The following is a 13,220-nucleotide window of genomic DNA, read 5'->3' as shown; positions in this document are numbered from 1 at the left end:
GAGAGTAGAATCGAGAGCGAGGAAAATTACCAGGAATAAAAAAGGGATAATTATATAATGATAAAAGGGTCAATTCACCAAGAAGCCATAATTCTAAATGTGGATGCACCTAACAACATAGCCTCAACATAAATAAATCAAATGATAGAACTATAATTAGAAATAGACAACTCTGCAATTGTAATTGGAGATTTCAACATCCCTCTCTCAACAACTGATAGAACACTAGACAGAAAGTCAGCAAGGATATAGAAAAGCTCAACACTAAAACCAACCTGATCTAATTGACATTTACATAATACTTCACCCACCAACAGAATACACATTCTTTTCAAGCAACCAAGGTATATATATTAAGATAAACTTTATCCTGGGTCATAAATTTTAAAAAATACAGAAGACATTAACATATATTTTACCAAAGTAGATATACAGATGGCAAATATGGACAAATGTTCAACATCACTAGCCATTAAGGAAATGCAAATTAAGACTATGCTGAGGTATCACCATACATCTATTAAAACAACTTAAAAAGACATAACATGATGGCTTATGCCTGTAATCCTAGGACTTTGGGAGGCCGTAGTGGGCGGATCACGAGGTCAGGAGTTCGAGACCAGCCTGGCCAACATAGTGAAACCTCGTCTCTACTGAAAATACAAAAAATAGCTGGACATAGTTGCGCGTGTCTGTAAACCCAGCTACTCAGGAGGCTGAGGCAGGGGAGAATCACTTAAACCCAGGAGGCGGAGGTTGCAGTGAGCCGAGATCACGCCATTGTACTCCAGCCTGGGCGACAGAGCAAGATTCCATCTCAAAAACAAACAAACAAACAACAACAACAACGAAAGACAGCTTAAAAAATAAAATGCCAAATGCTGTGAGCATGCAAAGAACTGGATCTCTCATATATTACTGACTGGTGGGAATAGCTTGGTAGTTTCTTTTAAAAAACTAAGCATATACCTCCCATATGACTCATCAGTCACACTCTTGGGCATTTATCACAGAGAAATGGAAACTTATGTCAACACACAAACTTGTACACAATTGTTCCTACTTTCTTTATTTGTAATTGTCAAAAACTGTCAAGAAACAAAATGCCCCTCAATAGGTGAATGGTTAAATAAACTGTTATTACATCTATATAAAGAATATCATTCAACAATAAAAAGGAACAATTGACACATGCCACAACTTGGGCATTATGCTGGGTGAAAAAATTCAGTCTCAAAAGGTTACATACTGCATGGTTCCCATTTGTATAACATTCTTGAAATGTCAAAACTATAGAGATGGAGAAAATATTAGTGGTTGTCAGAGGTTGAAGACAGGGTGTAGGTGTGAATATATAAGGGTAACAGGAGGGAAATCTTTGTACTGATGAAATAGTTATTTGTCTTGATTGTGGTAGTGGTTACACAAATTTACACGTGATAAAATGACTAAAACTACACACAAACTTTCTACCAAGGTTAAATTCCTGATTTTTATATTGTATTATAATTATGTACAATGTAACCATTGGGGGAAACTGGATGAAGAGATTCCTCTCTGTGCTATCTTATTATAGATTTTCACAAATCTGTAATTATTTCAAGATAAAAAGTAGGAAAAAAGAAACCAAACAAATTTGGAAATTGCTTAATTCCTCAGTCATACAGGATTAAGTAAAATCACAGATCATCTCAGAAATCATTAAAAGGATGCTGCAAAATAATATTTACTTAGTGCAGTGGAAGATATTTCACATTGTATCATATTTAATGAAAAAAGTATCAAACATTCCATATGATCCCATTTTTAAAAAGAACATATTTGTGCACAGTAAGAGCACAGAGCACAGAAGGATATCAACAAAATTTCAATGAGCCATGACCCAGTGTGGTAAGATTATGGGTGTTTTTATTGCCATCTTGCTGGTTACCTGTATGAATTTATTTCTGAAATGAACATATATTGTTTTGTTATTTTAAATACAAGTTGTTTTAAAAACTTCTATGTTTTAAAAAGCTCCTATGTTGAGTTTATGAGTCTCCACAAGATAGCCAGTCATAGTCACTGATGGAAAGAGGCACCTAACAGCCCAAGAGAGCAGCCCCTTGCTGGAGGTGGACAGGGATTGGGTTCTGGCCAAAGCCGAATCTCCTGGATAGGATCTAACAGGATGGCCTGCAGGTCACCTAGGACCCAGTTTGCACACACTGATCATCTTTGAGTCCATCATTTTTTGAAAACTATTCTGGCTGTGGAGCATTGCTGGTAGGAAGCTTTAGTAGACTGGAAAAAACTAGTACATTTCTTTTTATTAAATATCCAAGTTGGGTTAGGTAGCTGGCTTTTTGAGGTCTTTCCCAGCATTTTAAATCCATATTCATGTGCACCAAGCTGAGTTTGGCATTCCTCAAGGCCAAGCCCTCTCCCTTTCTCTAGGGTCACGTTCCCTTTCTATTTCTCTGTGTGGATGCCTTCCAAGCCCACATCTCTAGCCCTGAGTTCCAGATCCACATTCCCAATCCAAGTTGCTTGGGGCATACACACCTCCACCTGCCTGGCCTGCCAGCATCTTAAAATCTGCATGAGGAACATGGTGGTGATGGTAAAGACTGGGATGGTTTTTCAATATGTCTACAAATTATTTGACTGTTTTTCCTTTGAAAGGGGGAGTCTAGTTCCCTTTTCCTCAAGTATGGTCATAACTTAGTGACGTACTTCTAATGAACAGAAAATGTCAGAAGTGATGCTATGTGACTTCTGAAACTGAGTCATAAAAGTGGTACAGCTTCTCTCTCTCTCTCTCTTTCCCTCTCTCTCTCTCTCTTTTGCTGTCTCTCTGGTTTCCCTGGGAACAGATTCACCATGTTGTGAGGAAGCTCAGGTTACATGGAAAGGACGTGCATGAGTGTATTAATATGCTAGAACTGCCATACCAAAATTTCACACACTGGGAAGCTTAAAAAACAAAGATTTACTTCTCACAGTTCTGGAGCTTGGAAGTCCAAGATTGAGGTGTCAGCAGGGTTGGTTTCTTCTGAGGCCTCTCTCCATGGCTTGAGGATGGCCACCTTCTTACTGAGCCCCCACATGCCTTTTCCCTGTGGATGCCCATCCTTGTGTCTCTTTTGTGTCCCAGTCTCCTCTTCTTATGAGGATACCAGTCAGATTGGATTATGGCCTAACCCTAAAATGAGCCTATTCACCTCATGTTAACTCAATTACCTCTCAAAGGCTGTATATCCAAGTACAGTCACGTTCTGAGGTATTGAAGGTTTGGGCTTCCACATATGAATTCGAGGGCAGGGGGATATCATTCAGTCCATAACAATGAGTATACCAGCCAGCAGCCCCAGCTAGGCTTTCAACTGACAACCAATATAAATTGCCAGACGTATGAGCGAATTAGCCCTCAGATGACTCCAGCCCTGATATGGTTTGGCTGTGTGTCCCCACCTAAATCTCATGGTGAATTGCAGTCCCCAATGTTGTGGGAAGGACCAGGTGGGAGGTAATTGGATCATGGGGGCAGGTTTCCCCCTTGCTGTTCTAATGATAGTGAGTGAGATCTCATGAGACCTGATGGTTTAAAAGTGTGTGGCACTTCCTGCTTTGCAAGCTTTCTCTTCTGTCACCATGTGAATATATGCTTGCTCCCCCTTCACTTTCCATTACGATTGTAAGTTTCATGAGGCCTCCCCAGCCATGCTTCCTGTATGGCCTGCAGAACTGTGAGTCAATTGGGCCTCTTTTCTTCATACATTACCCAGTAGCAAGTAGTTCTTTGTAGCGGTGCAAGAACAGACTAATACAAGCCCATAGCTTTCAATCCATCTTAGCTGATACCCTGAGCATCACAGCAAAGTTCATCTGTCTCTGTTGTGCTTTATCTAAATTTTTGACCCACAGAAACCACAATAAATAATCAATGATTTTTGTTATTTTTGAGCCACTAGGTTTTCAAATCTGATTATGTAGCATTAGATAATGAATATCATCATCCCGTATTAGTTGTCTATTGCTGCATAACAAATAACCCCAAAACTTAGTGGCATAAAACAACAATGATCATTTGTTGTGTCTCACCATTTGTTTAGGTCCAAAATCTGCAAGCGACTTGGCTGATTGGTTCTTATAAAGTTGCAGTCAGATGTCAGCTGAGGCTACAGTCAACTGAAGGATTGACTGAGTGGGCCTGGAGGATCTGCATCCTAGATGGCTAGCTCAAAGGGATGGCAAGTTTGCACCTCTCCATGCAGGCCTTTCTATGCAGCTGCTTGAATGTCCTCAAGACAAGACGGTTTGTTTCCTCCAGAGCAATTGATTCAAGACGCCAAGGCAGAAGCTGCTATTCCTTTTGTGATCTCACTTGAGAAGGCTCAGAGCCTCATAAATTATCAATTCTGCAGTCTTTTGTTGATCACATCAGTCAGCACTGATTCATTTTGGGAGGGGACCATGCCAAGGTGCTGAATACCAAGAGACAAGGATCATAGTAGACCTTCTTGGAGGTTACCTACCACAATGATAATAAGAGATACCATCTGTTCAGTGCCTATCATGTGTTTGGCTTTATGTAGAAATTATGTCATTTAATCCTCACTACAACTTTATGCAGTAGATTACTTTTGTTCCTAGTTTACAGATGAAAAAACTGAGGCTAAGTCATTCAATGTCTTGCCTCAGGCCATGTAGCTAGCAAATGGAGGCACAGAGATGAAACCCAGCTTGGTGTGATGCCACACTAGCATCTCTGACCTGCCATCTCTCCCTCCATTCTCCCCAATGCCACGCTGCACCCCTTCTGCTCCCTCTCCCTCCCCACTGCCAAGTTGTGTAAATTCCTGTAATATCTATCTTTTCCCCTCATCCTCCTCCAGTCTTGCTTCTACTCTTCTGTTACAGGGTGGCCCTATATATATTAGCCATTTCAAAAAGTATATAAGATTTTTTAAAAAGTACTTGTCTGTTAAATGCATGAAGAAATTCTAGCAACTTGTTATAACGCTACTCAGTTTAAAACCCATGCATCTATTTGGGTCTTTAAAAGTTATCTTCAGACTCAAAGCAAGTGGGGAAATGGGAAGCCAGATAATCCAATGGAAGCTGTGTCCACATCAGAAAAATGAGGCCAGAGTAAGGCCTGGGGGAGCTGCTGTGAGAGAAGAGGCAAAGCACGAGGGTCCTTCCCCCAGCCAAGCATCCAGGCCTTCTTTCTCCAGATATGGTGCTGAAATGAAGTTTTGAAGGAATTTTAAAAGAATGCATTTGAAAATGTAATAATCATTTTTGGTAACATAATTTTTGTAAATCTTCCCTATTGTATATTTTAAATTCAAGGTTATATTTGGCCAGCTCACTGATGGCATGATAGGCCGTTTTGCTAGCATCTGAATTTATCAAATCTGTTTGCCATGGGGACCCTCCACTTTCCCTCCCACAGTTAGTATTCACCATCCTGCAAGAGCAGGAGGTGAAATCAGGGCATTGATAAGGCCCCTGCTATGCACTGATTTTTATAGATAATTACATGCTACCTGGGAGGACGATAATTATAAAAGACATTCATTTCCTGAAATTAAAGATTAACTCATTGCAGTGCCTTTAATAAACGTTAAGTTGTGGTCATGTGCAATTTGCATAATTCCGAATCATTCCCTTCTTTTACCTCCTCATCCTCAACATTGCCCTTCGCCTTTGCTCCTGCAGATGACTGTTATTTGAATTTTCCAGCCTATGCAGGCTTACGGAAGGAGATTTTTTTTTCTGAATGAGTGAGGGAAGGAAGATACATCCTCTAGTGGTAAATACTCTGGGTTTCATTGAAAAAAAGTCCATTTGGTACATATCCTGGGAAATACATGACTGAGAACCCTATGAACTGGCCTCCACACACCCTACAGGACAATCGTGGGTCACTTGCTTGGATCTGTTTAGTGGCTCATTTATGCAAATAGATACAGTTACCCCCTGAATATAGCTGCTTCTGAAATCTACAACTCAGTAATTTACTTCAGTCTTTCTTGCCCCACATCTTGGATTTCTTAGAGGATAATTCCACCAGAAATGTAATGGTCAAAAATAGTGTACATATTGGGAGGCCAAGGCAGGCAGATCACTTGAGGTCAGGAGTTTGAGACCAGTCTAGCCAAGTGAGCCAGGCCTGTCCTCACTTGAGGTCAGAAGTTAGAGACCAGAGATGGTGAAACCCTGTCTCTACTGAAAATAAAAAATTATCCAGTGTGGTGCCAGACCCCTGTAATCCCAGCTACTCAAGAGACTGAGAATTGCTTGAAAACGGGAGGCGGAGGCTGCAGTGAGCTGAGATCATGCCACTGCACTCAGCCTGGACGAGAGTGAGACTCCATCTCTCTCTCTCTCTCTCTCTCTCTCTCTCTCTTTCTCCATATATATATGTGTGTGTGTCACATATACACACATACACACACACAGTAGACATACGCTATTGGCTATTAGTGAGAAAGTCAGTGTGAATCAGTTAAGGACTACACTGAGCTGTTAGCAGTAGAGGCCTGACTGAGATAGCTTAGAACAATTAGGACTTTTTTTGCCTACTTAACGAGAAACAGCTCAGAACTGTTTGAAGCCTCTACAAGGACTTTCAGGGACCCAGGCTCATTTGGCCTTTCTTATCCCTGTACTTAGCATACAGCTTCCATCCTTGAGGTTATAACAAGGTTGCTATAGTTCCTGCCGTCAAGACAGAGATCCACACAGAAAGTGGAGGAAGGTCCAGAAGCCAAGGAGCCTTCTTAAAAGTATTACTCAAAACATCTGCTTACGTCTCATTGGCCACCCCATTTACAAGAGAGTCCCAGATATGTAGCTTTTTGATTGCCAAGGGAGAATGGATATTGGGTACATTACTAGCACTCTCTGCCACGAGGTACAGCCTTTTTGGAGGACAATCGGAAGTTTAAAAATTTCAATGCATTTGCTCTTGACTCGGAAATTCCTCCACTGGGAATTTATCCTGGAGATGTGTTCTAACATATGTGCGTGCGCTTACACACTACAAGCTGTTATTTGCAGCGGGAAAGGGCTCATGGAAATGCATTTGTACTAAGTGTAAAGCCCCAGCGAATGTCAGGTTTGGATCCACTGGATTATCAACTCCTTTTCCCATGAGGGAGGTGGGAAGAGACAGGGAGCAGAAGTGTGGGTGGAGGCTCCCTTCTCTGAACCAAAGCACAAAAGTAGGGAGATGACACAAACACTTCCCCTGTAGCTGCAGTGCCCCCAAAGTAAACATTCAACAGGAAGTCAGAGGACAGGCAGACCATCTCCAAGATTGAAGAGGGCTGCTCAGTGGTCTGTAAATAACTGTTCTCCTTTTGTCCTTTTCCAGGTAGAGGAAGCAGGTAAGGCAAAGCTCAGTGTGCGGCTGTTAACACTCAAGACTCTTGGAGACAATGGAGTCTACCCTTCATCTTCTGGGGAAGAAACTGAGACCTAGAGAGGTAAAGGGGCAGTGGTGACAGGAATTTTCTAGGTCAACTTATTGGAGATTGTCTGTCTTAAACTAGATTCTCAGACACTCTAAGGTCATCACTGTTACCCCGTTGACAGCAGTCATTTTCTTCCATACTCAGAGGAGTGCCAGGAGCACTAAGTTGGCAATTCATGCGTGGGGGCTGCCCAGTCTTCTCACTGGGTCTGTGTGCTGTGGGCCCCCTGCCTGGCTGGCTATAAGGACACAGCACTAATATAGTAGCTCAAAGCAAATGGCTCTCCAGGTCCCTGGTGCCTCCATTTACCAACTGCTCCTGCTAAATGAAATCCCGAAAGGGCCTCTGGAAGGGCGTTGTTGGAATTCATATGGGAACAGCCCCATCTATGGGGAGAAGAAGGCCCTGGGTTATCATCCAACCATGGCTTTGTACTTTCTTCAAATTCATGAGGCATATGGAAAAGAAGGACTCAAAGTTCTGATATGATCAAGATGGGGAGAAATGAGCATTTTTACTGCCCTGACTGTTCAAACAGCCACAGTGGAGTGGAGATTTTCATTTGAGGGTCATCCCAGTGAAGCATTGTCAATTCATCCCATGCTGTACGTTCATGGCAGGAACATGTGTGCAAGTACAGCTGATGCCTCCTCCATCCTCCCCTCTTCCCATGACAACATCACAGGCCTCAGCAGGTAGGAAGAGAGCATCATCCCTGGGACATCTTTCTTCTGTACCTCACTCCCAAGCAGCACCTATCCTGGCTTCTCTCTCTCCAACCCCAGACCCTGGATCTGGGGCTCTTTTCAACTAAGGGAAATTTCATGTATGGTGAGCCCTTTGGCATATATTATTGTAAAAAATTTAGCAACGTGAAAGAAGAAGCAGAGCCAAGTGAAATCCCAACATGACAGCTCCGTCAGTCTGGAATCTTGGGTCTTTCCCTTGCAGTCTTGAGACAGCACCATGGAGTTGTTCTGGGTCCACCCCAGCAATGAAAAAGAGCTCGGTGGCCTCTCTGCTCCCCTGGCCTCATCCAGTCAGGCCACAGACATTGTCCAAACACTGTATCTGTGCCAGTCACTGTGCCGAACATTGGGAATAAAATGAAGCAAGGCTGGGCAGACATGGCCAGCAAGCAAGGGGTGTGTCCCTTGCAGAGCCACAATCTGGAAAGTTCCACTGAGAAAGGGAGGAAATGCATTCAGATAGATTCCAACAGACCCCAGGAGTGATGCTCTGAACAGACTATGTGGTGAAGGAGAAGGGAAGACTGGGTGTAGAGAAGGCAGTAAAGGCAGAACAGTGGATGTTTCTTGTTTTAGCTCAGCCAGCATCTGTTCTCCTTGTGGGGATGCTCCCTGGAGTTCTCATGGAAAGCCATTCCTTCTCTATCTCTGTCCCTGTGGTTTGAGTAGGCTGCTCTCGTCCCAGTGCCAGGGGTGGGACATAACCCAGTCTCGGCCATTACAGCAGTTCTACCCCTGATCACAGGATTTGGTTCAGAAGTGGACAATGAGAGTCAGTTCTAGGACTTGAGTTGTATCTCCTGAGAAAGCGAAGCCCCTTTCTTTGGGAGTCATTAAGAATGTGAGCCTGGAATATGCCAAGAGGCACCTAAGGTGAGACTCTACTGGAGAATAAAAGAAATGGAGTAAAGAGATGGAGGGGAAAAGGAAACAGAGTAAGAGAATGAGAGACCCTCTGAGCCCCTGGATCCAACCAGACCTGAAGCTAAAATCCCTGGGATTTTCAGAAACATGAGCTAATCAATTCCCTTCTCTCCTTTTTTTTCCTTTTTGCTTAATCCAATTTGAGTAAGGTTTCCATCAGTGTTAGGCATGCAGCAAAGTGATAAAGATAGGGCATTGAAAAAGGACAGAAAGGCACTTTCTCTCTTTCCCCTCTTTCAAGTTCTTGAGGGATAAAATGTTGCCTTTGAAGGACTCTAGAGAGCAAAGAACACAGACAAGGGTATGACCAGGGCCACAACAATGCTAGTGATCTCTGAGAGAACCAGGAGGGAGCTCACAGCTGAGGCCCAAGAGAAGGTGAGATCATCAGAAAACCACATAGAGCAAAGGCCAGGGGAAGGCAGCTCATAGAGAACCCTCAACTCTGCAATGTCCATGTGGACAGTAAGAGATCCCCAGACTGTGACTGGGTAGCACAGGGACTTGTCCCTTTTGCATATTCTACTTGCTGGCTTGGTATTTATCATATGCTTTTTCCTGGTACTTTAATTTGGCTTTATGGCTAAACTGGCAGCTTACTATGAGTGGGAGCTCAGGCTTTGAAATCAGGCAGATCTAACTATGAACACCTGAGTCACTGTATGACCCTTTTAAGCCTCAAATTTTTCATTCAGAAAATGGAAACAATGATACTGTGCAGGCATGATGCACAGATGTCAGCTGGGGGCTTCTTGCTCCTTGAGAATCAGGGAAAGGCACTTGGGTCCTCCTGGCTTCTTGGCCTGGTTGGTTGCAAGGCCACCCCATGGCTTCAGTGAACTTCCATCATGGTTGCTATTATGAATCAGTCCAAAGAAATTTTACTGTTTTGCTAGGTCCTACAACAAACCTGCACTTATATAAAGCATTTGTGAGAGTCAAAGAATAATAGACTTTACCAAAGAACTGACAAAGTTGAGGATGTGTCATGTCCCATGCACCACATAACAAACAACATCCAAGTTAGTTGCTCTTCGTCTGCAACCACAATTGAGGCTTCTGTTGCTGCTTCCTGTACTCCATGCCATGTGTGTGCTGTCTGCTTTCCTCTCCTCTCCTCCTGCCCTTGTTTTTTTCAACACAGTTGCTTCTCTTTGCCTTATGCAAGGCAGTCACTGCTGCTCTCTGGAGCCTCAGTACCAGCTGGACCCAGGCCCTTGAGGATTAATCTTCTGCCTTGTGTGTCAGAAATGATCTTAGTTGCAGACAACAAAATCCACACCGGCTGGCTTAAGCAGAAAATACCTTAATACCTTATTATTAAGGTATGTTAGGTGACCCACAGATTCACTGGGATGAAGAAGAAACAGACTCTAGATGGGCTTCTAGGAACAAGTCCTACAACCACGATGTCCGAGAATCAAACTGCCAAGGGAACAGCTGCCATCTTGGCCCCAGGATCATGCTGTCCCTCCTATGAGCAGGAAGTGACCTGTCCCTGCCAGCCATAGAGAAGCCAAACTCATCTCTGCCATATCCCCATGTAGGATACCACCTTGTGGAATTCCTTTCCTTCTTCCAAGTTATGTCTGCTTGCATCTTCTTGGTGGAGCCTGGGTCTAAGGTGAACCCCAACCTGCATGAAATCTGGAGATGGAGATTGTAGTTCTCTATCTCCAGCATGGAGGGCACGGTGGAAGGGCATTGGAGAGAGCACTCAGTGAACCAGTTTGTGCGATCTCCTTATACTCATCAAATACTTCATGCTTTCAAAAGACAGGTTTTTTCATAACAGAAATTCTATTGCCACGTTTTAAGACTTTTTTCTCTATCTTAGTATATGGCAGTGTAAAATTAAATAGAGTAAGTCCAGGAAGCTATTGAGATAATATCTATCACATAGTGATGGTTCAGTACATATTAGCTATTAACTAGTAAGGCAGTAGGGAGGTACCTTGTCAGTTGGCCCTTCAAGGTTGGAGAGGATTTCCAAGCTAGGTGCTTAAGAAGAGCAGAGAGAGAAGGAGAAGAGAGAGACAGAGAGAGAGAGAGAGAGAGAGAAAGAGAGAGAGACTCATTTAAAAAGTATTGACCTTTAATTTTCTCCCTATGGTTCATTTCAATTCTCCTTGAATGTCTTTTCATTATACTAGAATGACCAGCTTCACTTAACATTGACTCCACCTGTTGAAACACTGAACAAGTCAGCTCTTCACAAGACTCCAGAGTCATCCGTAGTCCCTGACTTAGTTTCCACTGTGCATCTCCATCAGCCTGCACAAATTTTTGGTTTATTGTCAACAGGTGCAGGATTGGAGGATACTATTATATCCAGGTAAAAACTCTGAAAATAACGAGATAGATAAGGTCTCTGCCTTGAATAATACCTCAGAAAGCTTGGAAGATAGTAATGAATGTTCAGTTATTGAGTTTCTCACTGAGAGTCTGCTTTATTTTTTTTCAAACAACCTAAATGATCTGCTGTATATCATACACAAATTCTATCCAGAAAACATCTGCAGATGAGCTGGTGGAGGCCCAGCTATGAGTGAGTTGACTTTTACCCAGATGCTGTGTAAGCAGTCTTGCCACTGCTGGAACTCTTGCACCAAATCGAGAGGGAGCCTTGGGTCCCTAGTTCTGCATGGGGAACACCATTCTTCAACAGTTTCCTTCAGTAGGCAATATATCATTTGGAATATTTATCAGTGTTTTGGAGAATCTGCAATGTACATTTGGGCATTTGGACTGAATTACATCCATCAAAGAGAAGGCTGTAAGCTTGCTGGCTTCGCTTCCTTTAATTAAAAAAAAAAAGAAAAAGAAATACAAACCAAAAACCCTCTTCTAGACTGGTTGAATCTACTGGTTCACAGCCAAGCTGGATGGGGCAATCATTTGACAGACATTTTAAACGACTGTGGGGTGAAGGAGAAGAAACCTTCTGTTTGTGCTACTCTGATCAGATTTCCGTCACCCCTTTCCTCCTTAGTTCACCGGAGAAATCGCCAGCCCTTGGCCTGACTTTCAGGGTTGGAGACCAGGCTCTTTAATTTTCTCTGTCCCATATTTTGTTATTCTGTCAAGTATTTGATCCTGTACTGTGAAAGAGACATTTTGTAAAAGCACAAATAGTAATGGGGCTGATTTGGCAATGTGACCTGAAGAACAAATGATCTCACTGTCACATTAAAATTCGCCAGTTAGGAAAAGGAAGGTTCCTGAAGGCGATGGAAAAGAATTCTTAACACAACCCAAAGACAGCTTGTTAGAGCAGAAAAGTCATTCATTCTGTGGGCAGGGAAGGAGATCCAATACATCCCGCTCATTTTTCTACACCTCTCCTTTGCAACTTTGCAAATAGAGCTGCATCCATGCTCCAATTCCAGGCTTGCAAAGTCCAATTAACATCCCAGGTGCTGCATAGAAACTGTCCAAATCACCCCTCTATGGGGATGTCTTCTCCCTTCCCATGACTTTCATTCGTTGTGACATTCTCTTCAGTTGGTTTATTTGAGAGGTGGTACCAGGAAGCTAACCAGAGAGTGAGAAGTGAGACAAGGAAGGGAAGGAAGCCAAACACAGGGTGAACTAAAGCCATCACTGCAGGAAGTGGTAGCTCACTCCAGAGGGAAACTCTGCAGGCTGTGTAGAGTGCTCCTTAGAGCCACCCTAGGGTAGTGGGGAGGCTTTAACATCCATCTTGGCAGGAGCTGTTTTCAGGAGTCTCAGCACTTCCTTGTGCCCCACAGCTGTGGACTGAACATTCCAGAGAAAGCCCTCAGATGGAGAATCCCAGGTACTTTCCTTAGAAAGCCTTCAGTATATAAGGGAATGAGGAGGGCTGAGGGGATGTGGTAGGAGCAGGAGCCAACAGCATCTCCTGTACTTTGTCTCATTGAGCCATTAATTTATCACTTCATATGAAGTCCTGTGCCAGATGCTGTAGCTGCAATGAATAACAAGACGGACACTGTCCATGATCTCCTGAAGATCAAAATCTAGCAGGAAAGACCAAAATTAATCAAATAAGCACACAAGTATATAATAAAACCAGTGACAAAGTGAAGTGAAAGAACAG

The sequence above is a fragment of the Theropithecus gelada genome, chromosome 2 (genome assembly GCF_003255815.1).
Source record: "Theropithecus gelada isolate Dixy chromosome 2, Tgel_1.0, whole genome shotgun sequence".
In the NCBI taxonomy this organism is placed as follows: domain Eukaryota; kingdom Metazoa; phylum Chordata; class Mammalia; order Primates; family Cercopithecidae; genus Theropithecus; species Theropithecus gelada.
Note: the sequence above shows the minus strand (reverse complement) of the source record.